The 12,675-nt window shown below is 49.9% G+C and overlaps 1 pseudogene; it reads left to right on the forward strand.

Moving 5' to 3' along the window:
* LOC115099942 overlaps positions 1-12,675 on the forward strand; it is a 60,331-nt pseudogene that overhangs the window by 21,918 nt on the left and 25,738 nt on the right.

The raw sequence follows: 12,675 nt of genomic DNA on the forward strand, positions 1-12,675 counted from the left end.
GACACTGGGGCAGTGCGGTGCTATTGCTGTGATCTGACTCGGCCGCCATTCCTCCTCTCACCTGCAGGTGTCAGAAGAGGAGTATCTAATCCAAGAGCTGCGGAAAATTGAGAGCAGAAAGAAAGAGCGAGAGAAGAAAGCCCAAGACCTGCAGAAACTCATCACCGCCGCCGACACCACCACTGAGATGAGGCGGGCTGAACGCAAAGCCACCAAGAAGAAACTCCCACAGAAAAAGGAGACAGAGAAACCGGTAAGGATGCTTCCTTGCATCTGATTCTCGTTCCTCACAAGACAAGACCTAGTGCAGAAACACAGGAGGCCCAGCGCTACATGGGAGGCCCGGTGCCTGACACATGTCGGGAAAACCCAGAATGAGATGCACATGGATGCCCCGTATAACCCAATGTTTGTATGTGAATGTGCGAGAGGTCTGGAACCTGACACACGCGCAGGGTAAAACCCAGAATGAGATGCACATGGATGCACCGTATAACCCCATGTTTGCATGTGAATGTGCGAGAGGTCTGGAACCTGACACACGCGCAGGGTAAAACCCAGAATGAGATGCACATGGATGCACCGTATAACCCATGTTTGTATGTGAATGTGCGAGAGGTCTGGAACCTGACACACACGCAGGGTAAAACCCAGAATGAGATGCACATGGATGCACCGTATAACCCAATGTTTGTATGTGAATGTGCGAGAGGTCTGGAACCTGACACACGCGCAGGGTAAAACCCAGAATGAGATGCACATGGATGCCCCGTATAACCCAATGTTTGTATGTGAATGTGCGAGAGGTCTGGAACCTGACACACGCGCAGGGTAAAACCCAGAATGAGATGCACATGGATGCACCGTATAACCCAATGTTTGTATATGAATGTGCGAGAGGTCTGGAACCTGACACACACGCAGGGTAAAACCCAGAATGAGATGCACATGGATGCACCGTATAACCCCATGTTTGTATGTGAATGTGCGAGAGGTCTGGAACCTGACACACACGCAGGGTAAAACCCAGAATGAGATGCACATGGATGCACCGTATAACCCAATGTTTGTATGTGAATGTGCGAGAGGTCTGGAACCTGACACACGCGCAGGGTAAAACCCAGAATGAGATGCACATGGATGCCCCGTATAACCCAATGTTTGTATGTGAATGTGCGAGAGGTCTGGAACCTGACACACGCGCAGGGTAAAACCCAGAATGAGATGCACATGGATGCACCGTATAACCCAATGTTTGTATATGAATGTGCGAGAGGTCTGGAACCTGACACACACGCAGGGTAAAACCCAGAATGAGATGCACATGGATGCACCGTATAACCCCATGTTTGCATGTGAATGTGCGAGAGGTCCGGAACCTGACACACACGCAGGGTAAAACCCAGAATGAGATGCCCCGTATAACCCAATGTTTGATTGTGAATGTGCGAGAGGTCCGGAACCTGACACACGCGCAGGGTAAAACCCAAAATGAGATGCACATGGATGCACCGTATAACCCCATGTTTGCATATGAATGTGCGAGAGGTCTGGAACCTGACACACGCGCAGGGTAAAATCTGAGAAGGTGACGCCTGCAGATACCCAAAGTCTGATCACCAAATCTCATTCCTTTCCCCCACCCATTGTCCTCATGGCAGATACCAGGCGTCTGTTACAGAGGGACAAGGAGAATGAACCTCTGGTTATGATCTTCTAAGCTGCAAATCCGTGATGGGGTACTTGTGATTCACAGCTGGAAAAGCTTTTGCTTAGCCAACAATGTTTGTTTTTTTGTTTTCCTTCTGCTGAAAGCTTTCCCAACTCTAGTGCATGGTAAGGGGGGCGTCAGGGTCCCCTCTTTTCCCATGTGTAAAGGTCCTCGTGACGTTTGATGCTATCCTCAGCATGCAGAAGGCGTGCATGAGTGGCAGTCCCTCCACTTGTCACACTGCGCCCCAGGCTGCTCTCCTACACTTGATAGTTTAGTTTTATTATAAAGTTCACTCTGCCCTTGGGCTCCTAATTGCTTTTGATGGTCCCTCGTAGCACTTTGATGTCTGACTCCTACTCTAGTCTTCATCTTATGCCTGGGGAGACCAACGCTGAGGCCGGGCCGAGCAAGTCCAAACCCAAGCAGATGAAATAATTTGCAAGGTACTAGAAAGCCCCTGGACTCTGCGCAGGATCTGGAGCGCTGTGTGCGTGCTCAGTGCCTTTCCCTTCTCTCATCCCCTCCTGTTCCCCTTTCTTGCAGGCTGTTCCTGAGACCGCAGGCATCAAGTTTCCTGACTTCAAATCGGCAGGAGTCACGTTGCGCAGCCAGAGGGTACGTCTCAGAGCTTTACCGGTCCTCGCCCTCTCCTCTCTCCCCTCACTTCCTGCTTGGTTTGGCTCTTTAAAACAGCTCAGTACAAGAAAGTGCCAGCGCAGCGATGGCTCCTCAGGGACGTAGGGCCACAAGTTTTGATTAGTGTTACAGTAATGTCAAGCTTGATGAGGGGGGGGAGAAGTAACGCGGGATGCTGTGCTTGATGTTTCCCTGATGAGAGCTTGATAGAGATGAAAAAGTCGAGAAGCTGCGCATGATAGCTTGATGGAAGAGCGTAAAAGGAGAGGCCATCCATGATGACTTCCTGATGAAAGACACATGAGAAGGGCTAAACAAAACCCCAGCTTGCAGGTCCCATCCCTGCCCATGGCTAGAAGCAGTCGTCATTGCTGGCTCTTACCACTGCTTTTCCACCTTTTCTGCTGTCTGTCTCTCTTCCACCCCCAGCTCTCTTCCTGGATGCAGTGGCTCTTACTCAGCTTCAGTGCAACAAGACCTCGCTCCTCACCTTCCAATAAATGAAGAGATTCCTGTCCCCTCTCATCATCCCTCGCTGCTAACAGCCTGAGTCTTCCCTCCATTTCCCTCTTCATAATACCTACAAAATCCATTCCTCTCCTGCCAGCATCTCGGTGCCATCGTATTCTTTACACCTGACTGCTTGTTGGTCTTCTTGACATCTGTGTGCCTTCTACAAATCCTTCCAAACGCTGCTGCTGCAGTCTCTACCATCTCCCCATTATTCCCATGTCACTAAAAAAATCCCCAAAATACTGGAAAAATAAGGGAAAAGTTAAACATTTTTTATAATTTGAAAATAGATGCGGCACACAGATAAGGGAGCACTAAGCATGAAAAAGCTGGGGCCCTGAATAAAATAGTGGGTTTTTCTCTGACCGATCACTGTCGGAGTTTATCCCACATTATGATTGTACCTTGCAAAAACTTTTCAGAATATACACAATGAATATGCATGAGATATTTGCATATAATGGAAGCGGTGCATGCATATCTATCCCATACCAATTCTTTGTAGATATCTTGAAAACCAGACCTGTTTGTGGCGCTTGAGAACCAGCATTGGACACCCCTGGGCTAGGGAGTGGATGAAAGAGGGGAATAAAAAGGTTTGGAGAGAGAGGGGAAAAGGGGGGTGAGAGTAGGAGATGGAAAACCAGTATGTGAGTGGTGAAAAGACAGATTTGAGGACTGAAAAATGGGGCAAAGGAAAGTTGAAATCTCACTATGAGTGGACAGAGAATCAGAGAAGAGAAAACTGATAAAATATGAAAGGAAAAGATCAACATGAGGAAGGGAGGAGAAGAGAGAAATAGAAAATGGAAAGGGGACCCTGGAAAAAGACTTAGAAGAAGACCAATAAGAGGAAAATGAAAAAGAGAAAAGGCCCACCCCAATTAGGTCCATATCCAAAGGGTTTGTCCAGCTAACCTTTTGAGTTAACTCGACAAGTCCATGATTTCAACATTTTCTGCCACACTCTGGCTAAATGTTGGCCAGGCACCTTGTTTCCTGCACATCATTTCCAGGATAAGAAGAGGCAGTACTGGGGATGTCCCACGGTCCACACACTCCCCGGACAAAGTTAGCCAGGTAAGTCTGGTTGAAAAAGTGCCAGTTCTAAAGCTCCTCAAATACTCAGCGGAGCACTTGTCTGCTCCTGAATTTCTTTGTAAAGCTTTCCAGGTACTTGTATCCTGGGTAATTTTCCTGCTCGCTGGTTACGCATTATGGATCTCAAAATTCCCAACGGCAGGGGCAAAAAAGAGCATTTTATTTTCAGTTTTCAGTGTTTGGGAATGTGCATTTCTTATATCTTTGTATTTTGCTCAGCCTAGGGGGAAGTGCGTTTCTCTTCCTCTGCATGCAGGGTCTGGCTTTTCAAGGTTTCCATTTCAGTTTTTGTCTGCATGTTTCCTTATTCTCTGTTAGGTTAGAGTGGGTCTGTATTCTGCCTGGGTGAGGGATTTTGCTAGCATGTAGTTTGTGTAGAGATTTATAGCTGTCCAGGGTGATCATTTTTTTTTTATTTATTTTTTTCCCCAGTAAGGAGGTGTATTGGTGTTCTAGGGCCTGGTGCAAAATTGTTGTGTTGTCTTTTCATAGATAGGGTTGTTGCTGTTTGAGTCATGAGCATTACTGCTGTTATGGTATGGAAAGTTTGCTGTAGCCTTTGAGTGTTCTTTTGCGGTGGAGGCAAGTTGTGTTGCTTTAACTAAGGTGACCCCAGAATTTGAATATATGTTTTTATGTTTGGTGAGTTGTAAGTTCTGCTTTGCACCCATCGTTGTGGGAAATTTCTGCGGATGCTGTCTGTGTGTATTAGAGAAGCGGAGGTGCAGGGTTTGTATTGCATTTCTGTCCACACTTCGCTCTAATATAGAAGACTCGGTTGACTGAGGCCATCAAATCATTTAATGGTACATTTACCAGGTGGTTGAAACTGGCCAGGGGTTTCTTTATTACACAGAAGGCCCTTGGGACTTTTTCTTGTAATTTCTTTTGCAGGCAATTTAGAGGCAAGGGACTGTGCTGTGGGGGTGATGTATGGGAATGTCACGCTGGGGTGCCACCCTCCATTCCTAGCTTGCCCCTCTAATACCCCCAGAAAATACCTCTGTCTAGAGACGCCATTGCCCTGGACCAATCAGGCCGCAGGTTCAGAGCCTGCCACAACTTTTTCCCCCTCCTTACATCCTCCCATCCCCCACAGGAGACACCCAGCTGCCCTGATGACCCCTGGCTCAATTTCATCAGCACTGTCCACGGTTACCTGCAGAAGGCAGGGTCTTTAAGTATGAAAAAGAAACAGCATTACCACCCTACCAGCGTCCCATTTAAAAACGTCTTTAAGCACAGACAGGTCCTGCTGCAGAATTCAGTCCGGCTGGCCTTCGAGGAGAACGGGTCTTCTGCATGTTGCCAGGGGACCCACAGTCTGGCAGAGTCAGTTCCTTTTCATTGGACTCCGGTGATGCCTGGTCCTGAGTCTGTGCTATCGGCTCTCCCTTGCTCCCCCAGGTTGAGCCCAGCCTGGAACATGGGGTCCCAGACCCCGGCCTATAGTGGCTAGGCCCCCCGTTCTCTCTGGCGCAGTGTGTTTGTGTAGCGGCCGGGCCTTCCTTCCTTGTAAAGAGCTGCCCTCTCGGAAAACGTAGCCCTGGTACATGTTGCGTTTGGTGTATTATTTGTGGGTGAGCAGGACGCCGTGGATCTCCTCTCGGAATTGCCTGAGTTTGGCCCATGTGTCACCTTCTGGATCGGTAAAACCATGTCATCTGGCTTGCGAGCTTCTCTCCGTTTATTCCTGAATTCTGGAGAGCTCCACTTCCCTGTCTCCCATTTTCCAAACCCGTCCGTTGTCTCCACGTCTGAAGCGCCTTTTCAGCTACAGGCAGCCGGTACAGGTCTCTGGGAGAAACATTGTTTTGTCTACGCACGGGGGCCGCTTTGCTCCCAACAACAGAGCTGCCCAGTTTAAGTCATTGCTGATGAGCAGGCTTAGCGCTCGGCCTGCTTTTCTGAAGTCCTTGTTGAAATATTCAGGGAACATCAGGAAATGCCAAATACACGGTGGCCCATGTTGTCATCAAAATGCTGAAGGGGCAGTGGGTATGGGCGTAGTGGGATTTTCTAGAATAGCCCAGAAGGCCTCGGTCATCCCCGCTAGTGGCTGGCACCGCAGGTGTAAATGGCAGTACCTGCGTGGTTTCTTCCACAGCCTTTGCAGAGGCTCAGTTAGCAAGGGTTGGTTGCCTCCTGCGTATCTGAGCTCGGCCCGTCGTCAGAAGCAGGCTTAACCCCACAAGTCTCGGACAGGATGCAATGGTAGACAGACAGGTTTGTCCACCTTGCTGTCTTTTTCTTTGGAGTTTAGAAAAGCTCCAGCCCTGTACAAAAGCTGGAGGGCAGAATATCGGGTGAGCTCAGCCAGCAGTCGGGTTTGAAGCCTGAAGAGCATTGCCGCTAGGGGAATCCGGTTGCAGATGCACGGTGCAGGGTTCTACAAGTGCCTTGGGGACCAGGATCCAGCCTTATCAAAAGGAGGGCGAATCCGGGTAGTAATGCCCCTCATAGGGAGGGATGGGGCAAGAAGACAGGGCCAGGTCACTCGTGCTCTATAAATCAGGTTCATTATTCTCACTTTTTGGGTTTGTTTGTTTTCATAAGTAGTGTTTTATGGTTCAGGGTTATTTTTGGGGTTTATAGCCTGCACTCTTGGGCAGGCCGTTTTCCTTGGCAGGGAAGTAGAAACTCCATGCGCCCTCGTCAGGCGGCTCAGCCTATCCTTGTTAATCAGATCTTGCAAGTGCAGGGGAAATAACTTACATAACCTCACTGATAGTGCCAGTTCCTGTTTACTGCTTTTAATTTCCCTGCAGTTAAGTTCATTGCCTTCCTTCTCTCAGCAGTCGGTTTTCACTGATGGGGAGGGGGGTGACTTGGTAGCGAGGTTATGGAGTGCATCCTGGGAGGAAGGGGAGTACGAGGGACGGGCTTCCCTTGCTCTGTGGCCACAGTGTGCGTGCACCCTCCGCGGCTGTGATAATTACCACAAACTGACCCGAGCACGTGAGTGCTAGTAATTGGCAGGGCTGAACTGTATAAAGGATAATTTCTTTCTAAACCTCCAAGAGGAAGAGTTACTATGCAGACTCTGATTCTGTTTGGGTGGGGGGAGGAGGTAGAAAGCACATCCCGGGGATGGCAGCCCTAAGAGCAGGGCCGTGTGGTGTCAGCTGTGGGATAGGGAACACTAGAGCTGCCTGCTGCCCATAGGACGAGTGTGGGAGGGCAACGGGGGGAGGAAGGAGGAAGATGGGCTATAGAGAGAGAGGAAAAGGAGACCAAACTGAATGGTGAACTTTACTTTAATAATAATTATAACCCACACGATACTCAACATTAAGTAACGTAAAACTATGCACCAATTTCTGTTCATAGTGCCCAGAGAGTTTATGAACCCCAAGTAGAATAAGAATTACAGGATCTCACCACGGTACTCTTGTTTAATTGGAACAGAAGGCTGTAAATTAAACAATTCAGTGCTTCTGGAGACAACATAATGTTCAGAATAGGAACTATAAGACTCGTTCAGAAAAAGACCGCCCACTCTGCGCAGGTGCAGAGTAAGTAAACCCCAGTTTCCTTAGCACAGTTAATTGGCTAATTAGAATCGGATGCTTCAATAATTGAGTAGCGAGTAAATCTGCACAACTGAGTTTAGGTATCCTGTTTTATATAAATGGCCAAAAGGTTTTGAGTTTGATCTTCACCATAAAAGTTAGCGGGAATTCATCTTGCCATGATCAATAGTAATTTCAGAGGAACTACAAAAAAAATGTAGTTATCTGTCTGGTTACAGACCATTTCTAAATTTTTGGGCATTCATTCATCCACTGTCAGTCTACAAATGGAAAAGCTGAAGACTACAGTCATTCTACCCAGGAAGGATTGTTCAGCCAAGGTCGCCCCAAAAACAAACTGGAAAACCATTCACAAAAGTCACAAAAAATCCTGGACTTACATCTGCAGGCCTCTCGCTACAGCTGATGTGAGGATTCATTGCACCACACCATCCACCATCCAGAGAAAAATGAATGGGAATGGTGTGTGTGAGAGTATATCTAAGAGAAACCACTGCTGCTCACCTCGGCTTCACCAGAGAGCATCTGGATGACCCACAAACTTTTATCTTTTCAGTCACAATAATAAATGTTTTGTCTGGTGAAACTAAACACTACCTTCCAAAATAAGAACCTCATCCCAATTGTCAAGCATGGTGTAGGGTTGCTGGGCAGCTTGCCATTATTGATGGAGCCATAAATTCCTTCTCATCAAGTCAGACAAACGGGTTATGCCCACCGACCAGCAGATGGAGACAGAGACTAACAATTCACTAATATGCTTTATAGGCATCTGTGCTTACCTCAGCCTGCCAGTATTCCCTGTCTCTCGCAGCAGGTAGGAGAGCATCCCTTGATGTAGACTAAGGCCTGATCAGGCTAGATAGGAAGACTGAAATGTAGAGGGCAGCTCCTGAGGTGAAAGATGAAAGACAAGCTCTCCCACCCTCAGTTGGGGGTTTATTCTCCAATACCTCCAGTGGCAAAGGCCTTATTGAAACTCTGAAGAGACTAGAGATGTGAATCGGAACCAGAATCTGTTCGGATTTCAGTTCCGATTCACATCTCTAGAAGAGAGCAGCTCCCTATTCGCTGACACTGATTTGGGTTCCAGTTCTGCAGCCTTGTCCATTAGGAATCCAACCAGGCTGGGGAAATCCCCAGCTCTTTTCACTCAAGACAAGGAGGCAGTTCTGTCGTCCCAGCATTGGGTTCCTGGCCCTCACTGCCTGGAGGTTGAGAGTGTAGCTCTGCAATCCCTGAATCTTCCTGAGGATGTCTCTTGTATTCTTCTGGCTTCAGGAAGCTCGGCACAAGAAGTCCTGGGGTTTAAAACTGCTGAAATGCTTTCCTCATCTTTCTGAGTCAGGTCTCACATTAGGGCTCCCTGTAGTGCAGAAGGCAAACCAATCTCTGTACTGCCTTTAGTTACCCATCTCACTTGGGGCTTGCTTCCCACTGTCATGGGACCTCAACGTGATACTGACCCAGCTTTACTCCTATAGGCTTCCTGTGAGCTGAAGTACCTGAAAGGTCACGTTTTTGGTGGCACTAACTTCGGCGTGCAGAGTCAGTGTGACTTATGCACCTTACACCAAGTTTTTTTTTCACAGCAGGGGGTGGTCCTGCTTACACATCCGAAATTCCTGTCTGGTGTTGGACTCCCCCTTAAGCGGTCAATCATCCTGCTAGCGTTCTTTCCCACGAAGGTGAATGCGCACCACACGGGAGAGCCTCGGTCTTCTATCTGACGCCCTTAGAAAGGCCACCCAGCCTTTTGTTTCATGTGACATCAAGAAATCTGGAGTTGCAGTTGCCCAGTGCATGCTTTCTAATTGCACAGCAGCTTGTATTTCCTTCTGTTATGCCCAGGTGGGTCATATCAAGGCTCATAGTGTCGGAGCCAAGGTGGCATGGTAGCCCACCTAAGATTGGCCACCACGAAGGCTGCGACGTGGCGTTCTCCACACCTTCACATCATGTTGTTTGGACAGGAACTCCCTACATGACAAGAGGTTTGGTCAGTCTGTCCTGGAGCCTCCACCCTCCCTCCAACCCCCAAGGCCTGTGATTTTGGTTCCAGTCTGCCCATTTAAAAAAAAAAAAAAAAAAGAGAGAGAAAATGCTAAAATGGCCCTTTGCCATCAAAACTAATGGGGAGGGGGTGACTTGGTTAACGAGGCTTCTTCCTGGGATATCCGGGTGCCCTGGTAACCGCAGGGTCAGTCCCGGGGTATCCATTGCCATCAAAACCAGTTTCTGCCCATTGTCGCTGTTTCTTGTTTTTTCCCCATTTTTTTCATCCGGGGCAGTCTGTGTCTGGGGAGTCCCCATGTCTGAGGGCTGCCATCCTGCTTGCCCTCGGAGAAAGCAGAGTTACTTACCTGTAACAGACGACGTCGGAGGACAGCAGGATGTCAGTCCTCACGAGGCTTCTCCAGGTCGAAGCTAAGTCATGACGTGAAGGGGTCCCCCACATGGATGTGTGGTGGGTTGCCACGCTGCGTGTGCCCAGTAGGGCCAGAAACTTTGAGGTCCAACGTCCGTGCCGGGCTCCATCCGATGGTATCCGTCCGTCTGTGAGGACTGACATCCCGCTGTCCTCGGAGAACACCTGTTGTAGATAAGCAACTCTGCTTTATTGAAACTTTTTTAATGAAAATGCATCCTTTTTGTCTGTTGTTTATTCGATTCTTCTAACCCTTCTACCTGTGAGTTTTTGGCAGCAGAGCCCTGGCATGTAAAGAGGCTGCCCTGGTGTCCGAGACGGGCAAGAGGACGGCTGATCTGAGGCTTCGTGCCCAGCAAGCAGACCAGCGCTGCGAGCACTCGCAAACCCTGAAGATAGCAAGAGTAAGGGTTCACTTGGGCTGCACTGAAAGAGAGGCGAGAGGAAGGCTAATGCCATTATGCACTGGAGGCTGTGTGCAGCGGTTCCTCGATCAGAGCCCGGCAGAGAAGAGGAGCGGCGTGTGGCTAGGCATGCAGGTTTCCAGATGAGAGAGAGATGGAAAGGTGTAAGGACAATGAAGAAGGAAAAGACCTTGCTCAGGATGAGGGATTGTGGGACCAGGGGCAATGTCTAGTAGAGAGAGCAGATCCCCTCTCTGTGGTGCAGGTTCTGATGAGGCACCAGCGAGTCCCAATCCCTGTGACCTTCTGCTGGTGGAGGGGAAGGTGACCGTCTTCCTGTGAAGCTTGGAGCCTGGGATCGTGGCTCGGTTTCCACCTCATGAAGGCGGCACAGCAGAGTTCTCCACCCACTTTCCACCTGAGCTCTGAGCTTGAAAGTATAACAGATGGAGGAACATCTCATCAAAGACAAGCAAGGTGGATCTGCATAATGACAGCAGAAGTGGGGAAAAATGGAAAATACAGTCAGGATGACATAGCTCAGTAGTTTAAAATTACTTTTATTTCACAGCCCAGCATTAAAAATAGATAAGGCGTCAAGGCTGGGATTCAGACATGAAACATACTGACAACAGCCAGCAGATGAATTACCAGCCAGCTCCATAAAAAAGGAAGGAACGAAAGGAGTGGAGATTTAAGGGGATGCAGTGAGGGACTGCAGCCATTTCTCACGTCCCGAGACTGCGACCTAAAGGCTGTTGCAAGTCACATATGTAGGCAATTTACCCTGTTCCCAGCAGAACACCAGCACTTTCAGATACAGTGAAGAGGGCAGGAATGAGGAGGTCTCCGAGCAGGAGTGAAATGCATTGGCAAACTATGGGAGGGAGGAGGTGGAGGGGGCGACCTTAGTACTGGACTAGCAAGGAACGAGGTGCGGGGGAGGCACAGCAGACGCTCTGCGTGTACCTGGCCCTTGCTGTGATATCAGTCGACAAGCCCCCCCCCCCGTCCCCTAAACGAAGCCGTCTCGGTTACTCAGATTGGGCAGCTCACAATGAGGGTGCGGGTCAGGTTACGCTGCTCCCAGGTGCGTCATGGACTCAGAAGGAGGGCGGGTTCTAGAAAAGTTGCAAACCCCCCCCCCCCCCCCCCCCCCCCTTCCTACGTCTCCACTCTGCCTTTCTCCCGGGCATTAATGCAAGTCCAGAGCCATGACCCATCTCCCCTGATCAATATCATTCCTTCAGAGGCCTCGCCTTTCAAGGCACTTCTATAAAATATCACTCTTGTTTATTTGGATGTGATAAATGTAATTACTTGGCGTGATTAATAATTCACCTGTTTACTATTGATTGCTCTTGAGGCGTCTTGGCAAGATAAGCAGATAGCAATCCGCACATCCTTATTAGCTGCAGACTAGATGTGCTTTGGAAGCGCTGAAACTTGGGGCGGATTAGAGAGACGGAAGACTTCTGTCGTTTTTCCTGGCAGTTCTTCCTGGAGTGAAAACTCCCAGAGTGCTGAGCCTGGCTGCAGAGCTGATATATAATGTAGTGAGGTAAGGGGGAGAGGAGGAGAATGTGCAGACAAGCTTAGTGCTGTGGAAATGATGCGACTCAGTCGTGGCAATACTGCTACCAAGGCACCCGTCTGTCCCGGGACCGATCCCAGCAGCTACCAAAGGACCCGTCTGTCCCGGGACTGATCCCAGCGGCTACCAAAGGACCCGTCTGTCCCGGGACCGATCCCAGCGGCTACCAAGGCACCCGTCTGTCCCGGGACCGATCCCAGCGGCTACCAAGGCACCCGTCTGTCCCGGGACCGATCCCAGCGGCTACCAAAGGACCCGTCTGTCCCGGGACTGATCCCAGCGGCTACCAAGGCACCCGTCTGTCCCGGGACCGATCCCAGCGGCTACCAAAGGACCCGTCTGTCCCGGGACCGATCCCAGCGGCTACCAAGGCACCCGTCTGTCCCGGGACCGATCCCAGCGGCTACCAAGGCACCCGTCTGTCCCGGGACCGATCCCAGCGGCTACCAAGGCACCCGTCTGTCCCGGGACTGATCCCAGCGGCTACCAAGGCACCCGTCTGTCCCGGGACTGATCCCAGCGGTTACCAAAGGACCCGTCTGTCCCGGGACTGATCCCAGCGGCTACCAAAGGACCCGTCTGTCCCGGGACTGATCCCAGCGGTTACCAAAGGACCCGTCTGTCCCGGGACCGATCCCAGCGGTTACCAAAGGACCCGTCTGTCCCGGGACTGATCCCAGCGGCTACCAAAGGACCCGTCTGTCCCGGGACTGATCCCAGCGGCTACCAAAGGACCCGTCTGTCCCGGGACC

Source organism: Rhinatrema bivittatum, chromosome 10 (assembly GCF_901001135.1).
Source record: "Rhinatrema bivittatum chromosome 10, aRhiBiv1.1, whole genome shotgun sequence".
NCBI lineage: Eukaryota > Metazoa > Chordata > Amphibia > Gymnophiona > Rhinatrematidae > Rhinatrema > Rhinatrema bivittatum.